Source organism: Cheilinus undulatus, linkage group 8, assembly GCF_018320785.1.
Source record: "Cheilinus undulatus linkage group 8, ASM1832078v1, whole genome shotgun sequence".
In the NCBI taxonomy this organism is placed as follows: Eukaryota; Metazoa; Chordata; class Actinopteri; order Labriformes; family Labridae; genus Cheilinus; species Cheilinus undulatus.
Genome location: NC_054872.1, coordinates 6,723,689 through 6,736,755, shown reverse-complemented (window position 1 = coordinate 6,736,755; position 13,067 = coordinate 6,723,689). Strand labels below are relative to the sequence as shown.

Genomic DNA, 13,067 nt, shown 5'->3' with positions numbered 1-13,067 from the left:
TACTGCCATCAAATTCAGCCAGCCCTCTTCCCTGAAATCTGATTGGCTAACCCAGAACCCAGAACCCTTAACAATGATTGACTATTGACTACCATCAAATGACTCTGACAACATCACTGCCAGCTGACTTGGAAGTTCACAATAAAGGAAAGGTAGAGAGAGTGGTATGCTTATGCAGATGCAGCAGAAATGTTAAAAAGTAGTAACATGTTCAGCAGTAAGGGACAAGGGTATTTTACACATGCACAGCCAAGTGACCTTGCTAATTGCCCTTTTGCATCTGACATCCAAAGTCTGTTCCACAAGGAAAGAGAAATGTTGACCACTTGATGCTATCACTAAATACAGGTGCATTTCACTATATAGTTCATGAAACTCAAAATTCAGTATCTCAGAAAATGACAATATTACTTTAAGGCAAATAAAAGAGGATTTTTATCACAGAAATGTTGGATTACTGAAAAGTTTGAACATGTACAGCACTCATACATGGTCGTGGCTCCTTTTGCATGAATTCCTGCAGCAATGGAGCATGGCATAGAGGCAGTCAGTCTGTGGCACTGCTGAGGTGTTATGAATTCCAGGTTGCTGATAGCGGCCTTCAGCTGTTCTGCATTGTTGGGTCTGGTGTCTCTCATCTTCTTTTTCACAATACCCCACAGATTATGTATGGGGTTTAGGTCTGGTGAGTTTGCTGGCCATTCAAGCACAGGGAACCATGGTCCTTAAACCAGGACCAGTGCTAATTTGGTCAACTAAAACTATGACTAAAAATGTTTGTAGACAGCCCATTTTTCCACTACAAAAACTAGACTAAAACTAACAAAAATAGATCTGTGATGACTAAAACTAAGTTTAGTTTTGTCAAGATGACTAAAAGTAGACTAAAATGTAATGTAGTTTTTGTCAGACATTCAAAATCTGTGTTATTTCTCCACTGTGGGTAAATCTGTCAAAAACAATGCAGCTGTAGCTATTCTGCCTCTCAGCTATAGAAAGCAGGGACCCCAGGATTAGCAGAGTTCAGGACACACTACCATGACTTGGTGCCAGATTCAGGCAAGAGAATTAATGTTTGGACTTAAAGTGAAGACTAAAATGTGAGGACTTTTTGTGGACTAAAACTAGACTAAAATGTTTTTTGAGTTTTCATTGACTAAAACTAGACTAAAACTAAAAAGGATAGAAATTAAAGACTTAATTTAAAGACAAAAACTAAGTCTAAAATAAAAAATAGCTGCCAAAATTGACACTGCCAGGTACTGGTATCCTGTAAAGCACTTTGGTCAACTAAGGTTGTTTTTTTAAAAGTGCTGCATAAATACACTTTGACTTGACTCGGTACTTTTGGCATTGTGGGCAGGCGCCAAGTCCTGCTGGAAAATGAAATCAGCATTTCCATAAAGTTGGTCAGCAGAGGGAAGCATGAAGTACTCTACAGCTTCCTGGTTGACCGCTGTGCTGACCTTAGACCTAATAAAAAACAGCAGACCAACACCAGCAGAAAGTCCAGTCTGCCATATTTCTTAATAGTATAGCTTCAACAAAGTGTTGGAAACATTCCTCAGAGATGTTGGTCCATGTTGACATGACAGTGTCACACAGTTGCTGCAGTATTTTGTCTGTACATCCATTATGCCAATCCTTCATTGCAAAATATCCCAAAAGCTGCTGTATTGAACTGAGATCTGGTGACTGTGGAGGCCAATGGAGTACAGTGAACTCATTGTCATGGCCAAGAAACCAGTCTGAAATTATTTGAACTTTGTGATACAGTGCATTATAACATGACATAAAGTAGCCATCAGAAGATGGGTACACTGTGGTCATAAAGGGATGGACATGGTCAGCATCAATACTCAGTTAGGCTGTGGTGTTTAAACTATGCTCAACTGGCAATGGGTGTGCCAAAGTGTGCCAGGAAAATATCCTCCACACCATTACACCACCAGCAGCCTTAACTGTTAATACAAGGCAAGATGGATCGATGCTTTCATGTTGTTTATGCTAAATTCTGACTCTACCATCTGAATGTGGCAGCTGAAGTGCATCACATTTTCTGTCTCTCTGTGGCCTGTCGAGGCTTAAAGCTAATGCTGTCAACTAAAAAGTAACAAAAGGAAGTAAATGTGAGTCCATAGATCCTCAATGGAGACACAGCTGCTTCTCCTTTTGTATGTTCATGCTGCTTCATGTAAGGGAGTTGTTAGTTGTTCATGTGACTGTCCACAATTTGGAGCCATGATTTAGTCACTTTAAATGTGATTATGAGTCTCTCTACCTGTCTTTGATTTATTAACGATCGATAACTCACCTTCCCTAATACTGCTCTCAGTCCTGTGAAAAGCGCCACACTCCCCGCTGACACCGTGTTGGCTCGGTCTCCACAACATCACAGAGACACGATCCATCCTGCTGCTGACTGATGATCAATGCTGGAGCCATGGAACCAGTTTGTGCTGTGATTGATTTGAGCTATTAGCTTCTTGCATCTGGACACCGTGCTCTGGAAATGTGGCAGGACATTTCTGACTCCACCAATGAGTCTGTATTGATGTAGAGGAAATTGAAACTTCTAAATCTGCAACCAGGGGAAGAAATATAACACAAGCTAACAAAAACATACTCAGATACAGATTCATGACATTAGATGTTGGACTTTATGATGCTTGTCAGCTGTAGTTAAAGCTCAGTGATATAGTGCAGTGTTCAGGTGATGTTTTAATTCAATAACTCTCAGAGCTCTGTCTTAAACAAATATAAACTAACTTTAGTACTGTGATACCATCTGTTATAATGTGTTCAGTAGCAGAGTACCTTAAAAGAGTACCTTTCAAACATAAAATAGGATTCATGTAAGACTCAGTCATTGACTTCAGCCTCCTGATGGCCATTATCTAGGCCTACACCACGCTCATGCCAAATCCTTCCCCATGCCCCAGCTAATCCCTCCATGATGCACACAGCTGCCCCCAAGGCCCAGTCCAAACAACTGGGTCTAGAGCACCCAGTTTGCTGTGAGCTGGATCTTGGGAATTGCACCAGGTGCCTGTAGAAGCTGGCACTCCTGTATCCAGCAGCTGACACTTCCGAACTCCAATCTCTTAAGCATGTCAGCATTGTACACACAGTCCTGCCAACAATACCCCAAAAATGCCCCAAAGGGAAGTCATCACAAAGGAGTCAAGCTATCATCTCTGTCCATCAGTACGGGCAGACCAAGGACTGAAAGATTCTGACTTTTGTCCACATGCTAAGATACCATGAGCTCCACACTGCCTGGCCCAGCGAACCCATAGCTCTGTGCAAGTCTGCAGTTCTGTCAGCTTGAAGCTTTGTAAGATGGATCCGCCTGATGATAGGCATGAAATCTGGACAATCCATTGGCTTTGAGAGGTTAACCTGGAAGGGCAAGGCCTGGTCAAATGTTCACAATCATTTCAGCATCATCCTTGATCAGGAATCAGACTTTTAGAGAACAAAGACTAGAAATCAAAGAAAATAAGGTTAGAAATACCTCCACCTGAGTTCACCAATTTACAGTACAGATCTGGCCCGGGTGCCATCCTACCCAGACTTGTACACACCTGTTCATTCTGATGAGCACTCTAGTGTTGACCTGTGCAGCTCATATTTACAATAGCTACTTACGATGCTGCTAAGCCAACTAGATGCTTTACTCAGTTTAGGGTTGTTGAGTGAAGACTGAGGGTGTGAACTTGCAGACTGCAAAAGAACCCCGAGAAGTCAGAAACCCAGCAGAGAAAATGAGGGGAGATAAAGCATAGATGCTGTGCTTTTACATATGAAAACATGTTCCATGTATGTTTCAATATGCTCACAATTACTGAATTGAGTAGTGTCAAGCATCACTACAAGCCAAACACAAAGCACATTTTAGCTATATAAAGTGCTGTGAAAAATTATTTGTCTCCTCCTGGTTTATTTTTATTGCATATTTGTCACACTTTGATGTTTCAGATCATCAAACTGATTTTAACATAAGAGTAAATACAAAATACAGTTTTTGAATATGGATTACATTTAATAAGTGTTTAAGGCCATCCCACAGCATCTCAATCACATTTAAGTCCAGACATTGACTTGACCAGTCCAAAACCTTCATTCTGTGTTTTTTTTAAGCCTTTCAGAAGTGGAATTACTGGTGTGTTTCAGATCAATGTCCTGCTGCAAAACTCAAGTCCTCTTAAGCTTAAATTCATGAACTGATGGCCGGACATTCTCCTTCAGGATTTTCTGGCAGAGAGCAGACTTTATGGTTCCATCGATTACAGCAAGTGGTCCAGGTCCTGAAGCAGCAAAGCAGCCCCAGACCATCACACTAGCACCACCGTGTTTGACTGTTGGAATAAAGTTCTTTATTAAATGTGTTAGTTTTACTCCAGTTAAAATGGGATGCAGACTTTCCAAAAAGTTTAGTGATCACCAAGATGTTTTTTTGTTTGTTTGTTTGTTTGTTTGTTTGTTTTTTCAAATGTGAGATGAGTCTTTGTGTTCGTTTTTGTCAGCAGTGGTTTTGGCCTTGGAAATCTTCCATGGCTGCCATTTTTGCCCAGTCTCTTTCTTATGGTTGAATCATGAACTCTGACCTTAACTGAGCCAAGTGAGGCCTGAAGGTCTTTAGATATAGTCCTGGGTTCTTTTGTGACCTTCTAGATGAATCGTTGATGCGCTCTTGGAGTCACTTTAGTAGGCCAGCCTCTACTGGAAAGGTTCACCACTGTTCCAAGTTTTCTCCATTTGTGGACAATGGCTCTCACTGTCGTTCTCTTCAATCCCAAAGCCTTAGAAATGTTTTTATAACCCTTTCCAGACTGATGAATGTTGATGGCTTTGTTTCTCATCTGTTCTTGAATTTCTTTAGATGGCAACATGATGTGTGGCTTTTTCAGATCTTTTAGCCTACTTCACTTTGTCAGACGGGTTTTGTTTGACCCTTAGCTCATATGGCACGGATCCATGCCACAGGTACACCCCTTTGTAAATTGCTTAATAACTTTTGAACAGTAAGATGTCAACCTCAACTTGTTCTTTTTTCCTGTGAAAGCTCTCCGTCGTGCCTTTCTAATCATGTCTTTCATGCATTCATAGCTCTTACAGAACATTTTCTAGTGAGTCCGGAACTTCAGTGACTTTTCGGGGTCTTTAAAGATTAAATCTACGGCGTTACATCCGATAATAAGCGTCTTTTTGTCCATTTTTATTCCATTTTAGATTGTGTACATTGGCTTTTTCCAGTGGATAGCACCATATTTGTTAAGGGCAATGTTTACATGCAATGGATTGTGGGAGGGACTGTCCACCAATAGCAAAATGTTCTGTCTCTACGTCTTAAAGGAATGGCACAAATGAATCTAACTGCAGAAAAGCACATGGATTTTTTTGTATATATGTAGATATTTTGAAAACCTTTTGTCACAAGAAATTTATTTTTTAACTGTTTTGTCCCCAAGAGATGGGAGAACAAGTCTGTGCAGAGAAAATGCTTAGTCACTATTGGTTACTGTGTTATCAGTAAAAATCTTTGAGTTTTAAACTCCAATTTGTTTTTTATTTTGTCTTTAGAGTCCTATAACTTTTTCACAATTCAAGTACATGACTGCATTGCTGTAGTAGATATAATCTTAAAGCCCAGGTTGCCCTGAAAAAAAAAAAAAAAAAAACAAGTATAGAGCTTGACTGTGCACCGCAGGGTTGATGTTTTATAAGCTTTTTAAGAAAAAAAATCCAGACGAGACATGATGGTGAAAAAAATAGCTGTGAGCTCTAAGGGTTAAGGGAGTTCTGGACTCAACAGGTCTGGCAGTAATCAGGCCTGGCTGTGGCTTGTGAAATTGAACTCGGCTTTCTGAAAAATGTGGTTAATCACAGTAAAAATAAGGGAGGTAATTACTTTCTCAAATAGGGCCTGGTAGATTTGGATGTTTTTTTAACCATGATAAATGAAATCCTCAATTAAAAGCTGCATTTTGTGTTTACTCAGGCTATCTTTGTCTAATTTTGAAATTCTTTTGATGATCTAAAACATTTAAGAGTGACAAATGGATGAAATATGAAATCAGGAAGGGAGCAGGTATTTTGAAACAGCACTGCAGAGACCCCCGGCAGCTCCTGTGTTAAATAGCATCGATAAAAATATAAAAGGTGATGGAAACAGCAAAAATAAATCTGAGTCTTCAAGGCTGAGGTAAAGGTTGCCGCAGAAAGCACTGAGTGGCGAAGGTTGCCGTCTGTATTAAGGGCCGAGGAATGAATGTGGTCATAGAAATGTGTGCTGTCCGGAAATAGAGGGGGAGCTCTCTTTGGTGGCAGGCAGACAGAGCTTTGATGTTGCAGCGACTGGCAGCGCTGTCTGACTGTGTGAGCCAAGCAGACAGAGTCACCTCGTGGCCTCTGATCTCTACAAAGAACCATCTTTACATCTCCCTCGTTATTCACACACACACACACACACACGGACACACACCATGACATAAATTGTTTCCATCCACCTCCCCACCCCTTAAACTGGCGTCCTTCCAGCCCCGTGTGGACGGGAACATTGTGCAGATGGGCACAAAATCACCAATCTGACGGACGCCTTAGGTCTTTTCATGGACGAGCTCTGCAGTGTAGTCATGTTCATTCTCCTGTCAAACTTCATACTGCTCTCATCACTCTTCCTTCCCCTACAGCCCTCTCTATTTTCCTCTCCCCCTCGTTCCATCCTGCATGCTCACACTTTTCTGTGTCAATTTGAGTGATACGTGCTCGACCTGATGGCCGGTTTCAATTTCTAAATTTCCATCAACGCCTCAGATCCGTGATAGCTGCAGATGGACGGAAAGAGCGGCCTGTGTGTCAGGAATTTTCAAAGTGGTGTACCTGACTGTCGTCTAGTTTCATTTTAAGTCCTCTAGCAGTGTCTTTCTTTTAAATATTCTAATTTTAGCAGCCTTTTGTTTGCATTTTCACCATCTGAACTCCCTTCCTCTGCTCATCTAATGCAATTTTAATCTGTGCTTTATCTCTCAGGGACTGGAAGCCCTTGAGTCCACCAAAAACAAATCTGCTTTCCTTCCCTATTTGACTTTATTCAGTTTAATATTCTTTACTTGTGCTTTCAGAGCATCTAAATTAAAAATTCAATAAAAAGAAAAATAACTGCAACATAAAAATTGCTTTAAAAGAGATAAAAAATTTGTCCTGAGTTTGTCTGGGTGCACCGCTCTCTCAATTTAATAATTTTTGGTGTGTTTTTGTGTGTGTTCCCTCAGTTAGTCGTAGCCCTCAGCAGCAGTCGTAAAATATGAGACGATGCTGCAGGCGGCTCATTCAGTTATTATCTCAGAGTGTTTTAGAAAGGTTATGGACTGAAGGAGTTGACATATTAGAAGGTAGAGTGTAAAAGCTTCACAGAAACTTCACTGCATAGTGCGTTATTTATACGAAGCTGTTTGGGGACGTTAGTAACGATCAGATGCAGTTCAATTGTTTTCCTGATCCTTTGCAGACATGAATTCAATTGTGAGATTTACAAGTTTTTGGTAATAAAAAGGGTAATATCAAAAGAAAATTGTCTGAAAATGAGGCACAGAACATTACAGCGATGGACCGTCTAAGATGCCAGAATCATTTTATTGTGTTAGAGCTGTTCTCATTCACTGTTTCTAATTATATATAAAAAGTAATCCATATATTTCATATAAGGAGCCCCTTTTGACCCTTTTGAAACAATACTTGACACCTGGTTCAAAAGTTTCGACTGTCAAACCTGCAGCCAGCGGGGTCAGATGAAATGGCTGACAACAAAAGCCGGGTTCAAGTAATCTCACTTAAGATGTTTTTGTTTGAATAAAGCCCACATACTCCACAAGAACAGAGACATTTTTGTTCTCTCTTCCAGGGCTGTGAGGAAAAAATGACGTCCTTCTTTTCCTGCAGGTTTGAGAGTTCTTGCAGCTTGTTCTCGATACGTCATCTAAGCAGAACTTTAGTCTGCTGTAGTGTCCAACAATAGTGATGGGAATTTCGGCTCTTCTCAGTGATCAGGGTTATTTGGCCCGGCTTGGTAAATAGAGCTGGCTCTTTCAGCTGCTCCATTTGACCTGCCAATTTTAGCAGTTTTATAACATAAGATTGATATTTAAGCAGGTATTTCACCCAAACCATGCTCACTTTTTAAATGCATGAAAATATCACGTAATTTTTTTCAGAATCTACTGTCTGCCTAAAACATGTTGTGAGTCAGATGAAATCTGCTCTCTGGCTGGGCTGTATGACACACCTGACCATCAAACATGAGTCCTTAATGCATGTTGTACCCGTGATAGAAGATAAAATATCATCCCTACTAATCAATTAAATCTAACTTTAATCTATATACAAATGACAATACTAATAATAGTTATAAAAATATAAAATGGATCTCTAACGGGATCCAGCTCTTATCGTTCACATAAAAGAGCCAGCTATTTGAACCGGCTCGTTCACAAACTACCCATCACTCTCCAACAACTATTGTATTATTGGTCTGAAATTTGAAGTGGATTGGGTTTAACGCAGAAAAGCCTTCCGACCATCATGTTGTTATCATTCCTGCCTTTCCGCTGACGGAGGTTGTAGAGCAATCAGCGTATGACAGCGGGCAAACTGTTGAGGCGGTGGGAGGAATTTCCCTCCTTCTGGTTCTGATGATAAATTTTCATCTCCAGGGGGGATACTTTTTGCCTCTGCCCAGACTGACTCCTACTACTCTGGTGGTCCAGTCTCAGCATTTACTGTGCAATTGAAACATTGATGACACACGACAAAAATTTGAGATTTATGTGCTCATACTGCGGTCAGATTGTCGTGCAAAGCTGTGCCAGAGGTGGGGTACACCCTGGACTGATCGCCAGTCAATCATAGGGCTGAAATATACACCACTTTCCAAATTAATAAGCAAATTATATTTTTTTTCTCCGATTTTCCTAAATAGTCGATGCAAATGACAGTCTGTATTATTTTAGGGTCATCAACAGTTAGAGCATAGTTCAAATTTTATCCAACAATCCTGCCAATGACAACAATTTTTTTTTCAAAAATAAAAGACTCAAAATGCACCGTTCCAAATTATTATGCACAATTGAGTTTGTAAAGACTTTGTAGGTTGTAAAGAACTAAAAATGGTCATCTTCTGAATTTGCAGCATTAGGAGATCGTGTTTACCGAAATCAAAGCTATTTCAATCAAAAACATCTTAACAGGCCAAGTTCCATGTTAACATAGGAGCCCTTCTTTGATATCTCCTTCACTATTCTTACATCCATTGAACTTGTGAGTTTTTGGAGAATTTCTGCTTGAATTTCTTTGCAGGATGTCAGAATATCCTCCCAGAGCTGCTGTTTTGATGTGAACTGCCTCCCACCCTCATAGATCTTTAGCTTGAGGATGCTCCAAAGGTTCTCAGTAGGGTTGAGGTCAGGGAGGATGGGGGCCACACCATGAGTTTCTCTCCTTTTATGCCCATAGCAGCCAATGACACAGAGGTATTCTTTGCAGCATGAGATGGAGCATTGTCATGCTTGAAGATCATTTTGCTATGGAAGGCACAGCTCTTCTTTTTGTATCATGGAAGAAAGGGGTCAAGCTGAAACTCTTTATACTTTGCCATTTCATTTTCACACCTTCAGGGACCCTAAAGGGGCCCACCAGCTCTCTCCCCATGATTTCGGCCCAAAACATGACCCCGCCATCTCCTTGCTGACGTTGCAGCCTTAATGGGACATGGTGGCCATCCACCAACCATCCACCACTCCTCCATCTGGACCATCCAGGGTTCCACAGCACTAATCAGTCAACAAGACTGGGGGGGGGCTGAATAGTGGGTTTATTCACGACTGCAAGCCTCTGGAGGATCCTACACCTTGAGGTTGGTGGGACTCCAGAGGCACCACTGGTTTCAAATACCTTTGCTGCTTTGTAATGGCATTTTAGCAGCTGCTCTCTTAATCCGATGATGTTTTCATTCCTTGTCCAAGGCATTGCACTATTTGACGCTCTTCAGCAGCAGAGAAATCCTTTTTCTTTCCCATACTGCTGAAATCTGTGTCCTGCTTAATAATGTGGAACGTCCTTCTTAAGTAGTTTTCCTGTAATTGGGCTCACCTGGCAAAATAATTATCACAGGTGTCTGAGATTAATTTCACTGATCCAAGGAGCCCTGAGAGACAATACCATCCAGGAGTTTCATTGAAAAACAAATATTAATGACCCTAAAATCCAATTTGCATAATAATGTGGAACATGGCGTAAAGACAAACAACCAGGCACGCTCAGATTCACAGCTACGGGCAATTTAGAGTCACCAGTCAACCTAATGGCGGTGGGGGGAAGCTGGAGTACCCGCAGAGAGAACCCACACATGCATGTTCTGTGCAGAACATGCAAAACTCTGCACAGAACGGTCCTGACCTGGAAGTGAACCTGGAAGCTTCTTGATGTGAGACAACAACGCTATCCCATGTGCCGCCGTACAGCCAGATGTGAGACATATCCCATGCAGTAAGGAACAGTCTATCTGGTGTGTCCGGGTTAATCTTTCCCTAAAACTCCATCAAATTTTCACTGAACACAAGCATGTTTCAGAAGTTAAGGATTTTGTCCTAGGATGGGTCCTCTTTCCTAAGATCAGTGTACCAGGACTGACATTAAACTTTGATATCAAAGTGGAAATTCATCAGCGTGACACAGACTTACACTAGCATGTATGTAATTTCAAATAAAGACTGAGTGAAACGCACTCAAACTGATTATATGTCCACATTTTGATCAGATTTAACCTACCTCCGCTCATCAGAATGCCGACATGATTCTTGAACCCGTCTCTCCTCCCAGGACGTCATTCACTACCATGTTTCCTGCTGGCAAACTATTAACTGTAATCCAGATAAAAGTGATGCGCTTTGGCCTTTCATGTAGCTGCTCCGTCTGCTAGTTGGTGATTAATGAACCACTTCCATCTCCAGCACTGTGAACTCTGACCCGGACTTAATTAAAACTCCGCTGTTGACCACCAATCATAAATTACTTCCCACAACCTGTGACACTTTTAGAATAAAAAGAACAAATTGGTTTCTCACCAATTAATAATTCACAAATGAAAGGGAATAAAAGGCCCGAGGGATGACTCTGGTGAGGGTTCAACATCCTCCGTGTGGTTTTGTTGAAGCTGATGGCGGTGTTTCATATCATGAAGCGTGGGTGTCTGCTGTGTGATTGATGCTGGTTGTCTGCTCTGCTTGTGTTTTACAGGTAGCTGCTGTCATTACAGTGTCACCACCACGCTCCTGCCCAGTCTGATCCCTGACCCGAGCAGCTGGTTTCCAGTAGGAGGGAGCCGCCCTGCAACAACAAATCTACTCCATCATCCCCGCCTCTGTTTACACATGCAGCGGTGAGGGGATGGAGCTCCTTCCTCGCATACAAATTCGTTACGAGTTGGCCCCAGTCTGAGCCTCTCGTCTAATCGTCATTGTGCTTTTTTCTTTCCTTTTTTTTTTAAACCGTGGCAGTTATCTGTGACTTGAATATTATCACCAAATCTGAAGCCACACGTGAATTTCCAGACCGCATCAGAGGCAGATGCTGGGGTGTAATTGTTATCACACTTGTTAAGCTCCTAACTGTGGTGTTTTATCAGAAAACCAAACGAAGGTGGAGCGGAGGATTCGGGGGGGACGAGCTGGTCTTCACTGCTCTGCTGTATGCTCAGATTGTTTTCTGTATTTTTACTGAGATGAACTTCATATTTATCTGCCTGTAGTGTAATTTAATCAGTATTATACTGTAGCGTTTGTTGATATTGTTACATATTGTTTGACTATATATATATATCTTAAAAAATAAAAGTCTAAGTTTAAGAGCAACAGAGAGACGTTGTTTGATGTGATTTGTGGTTGAAAATGAAATCAAAATGCTGACTAGATTAAGGATTAACAGGCAACCAAATGAAACACAAAGGCTTTTTGTGTCTCTTCATGCTTTCCAGTGCAGCAAAAGCCCAACAAAACAAGCTGCAAGGCTGAATGGAGGTAGTGAGGCTGACAGCAGGAAATTATACCCACTTATAGAGTCTAGACTCTGATAAAGGTGGTCATGATGGAGTAGGTCGAGCTGAGAAGTAGACTTCTGAGGAACTTGACAAAAACTGATGAGATGACTTTGAGCTGGTGAGACAGGGTCGTAGGATGGCACAATGGAGCTGGACCTGGACAGGAAGGAGAGGTAGCTGAGGTAGCTGGGGTGGAGGAGGGTTACAACAGTCAGTCTGGAATAACAGCAAAATAGCAGCAGCAGGATGATTGGATCTAGAGAAGTCATGGAAGAAAGGGATTGGCTTCGATCATAAATGAGTAGATGCCATATCAGCTGGTTACCAGAGCAGGAAAACAAAGAGGGGAAAGGGAGACACGTAATTAAGGGATTATTAAAGGGGACAACATTTTTTTAAAAAGTCACTTTTTCAGGCTTATCTAACACAAATATGTGTTCCTGGCCTGTCCAAACTCCCTCAAGTACCAGAAAAATCCATTCCCTCTCCCCCTCTCTTTCTCCACCTTTCAGAAAATGTGTGCTGAAACAAGCCGTTCTCAGATTTTACATCTAGTGACCTCACCAGGGGCCTTAAGCATCCGCCCCCAGGTTTGGTTGGCCCTCCCCCACTTGGAGGAAAGTTCTGCCCTCCTCTACTGATCCTCTCAGCTACTAGATGCTACTGGATAGCTCAGTGGGTTACCCTGCTGACTATGGTCTGGGAGATTAATGTTTCGAATCCCAGTCTAAACTTTGGAGAAAAAAAGTGTCTGTAATATCACAAGTGCTGCATCCATTTCCTGAGAGGGGTGTGGTCAGGGGTGGAGACAGACAGCTAATTACCATTTAAAGCCACAGACAGAAACGGCTCGTTCTGAGAAGGGCTGAAACAGAGGGGTTTTTAGACACGCAAAAATCCAATACTGGAGTGTTTTTCAGCAATAAACTTCACAGACATGTTTTGGGGACCTCTGAGAACAATATAAACTTGT

At 41.6% G+C, this 13,067-nt stretch overlaps 1 protein-coding gene across 1 annotated transcript in view; it reads left to right on the top strand.

The window, feature by feature from the left end:
* Nucleotides 1-11,897, top strand: part of tsnare1 (T-SNARE Domain Containing 1) — a 302,556-nt gene extending 290,659 nt beyond the window's left edge. Inside the window, exon 12 of the mRNA XM_041794183.1 lies at nt 11,296-11,897. The gene's annotated coding sequence lies outside the window, so the exon portion shown is untranslated. The remainder of the gene's footprint in view (nt 1-11,295) is intronic.
* Nucleotides 11,898-13,067: the final 1,170 nt, after the last annotated feature.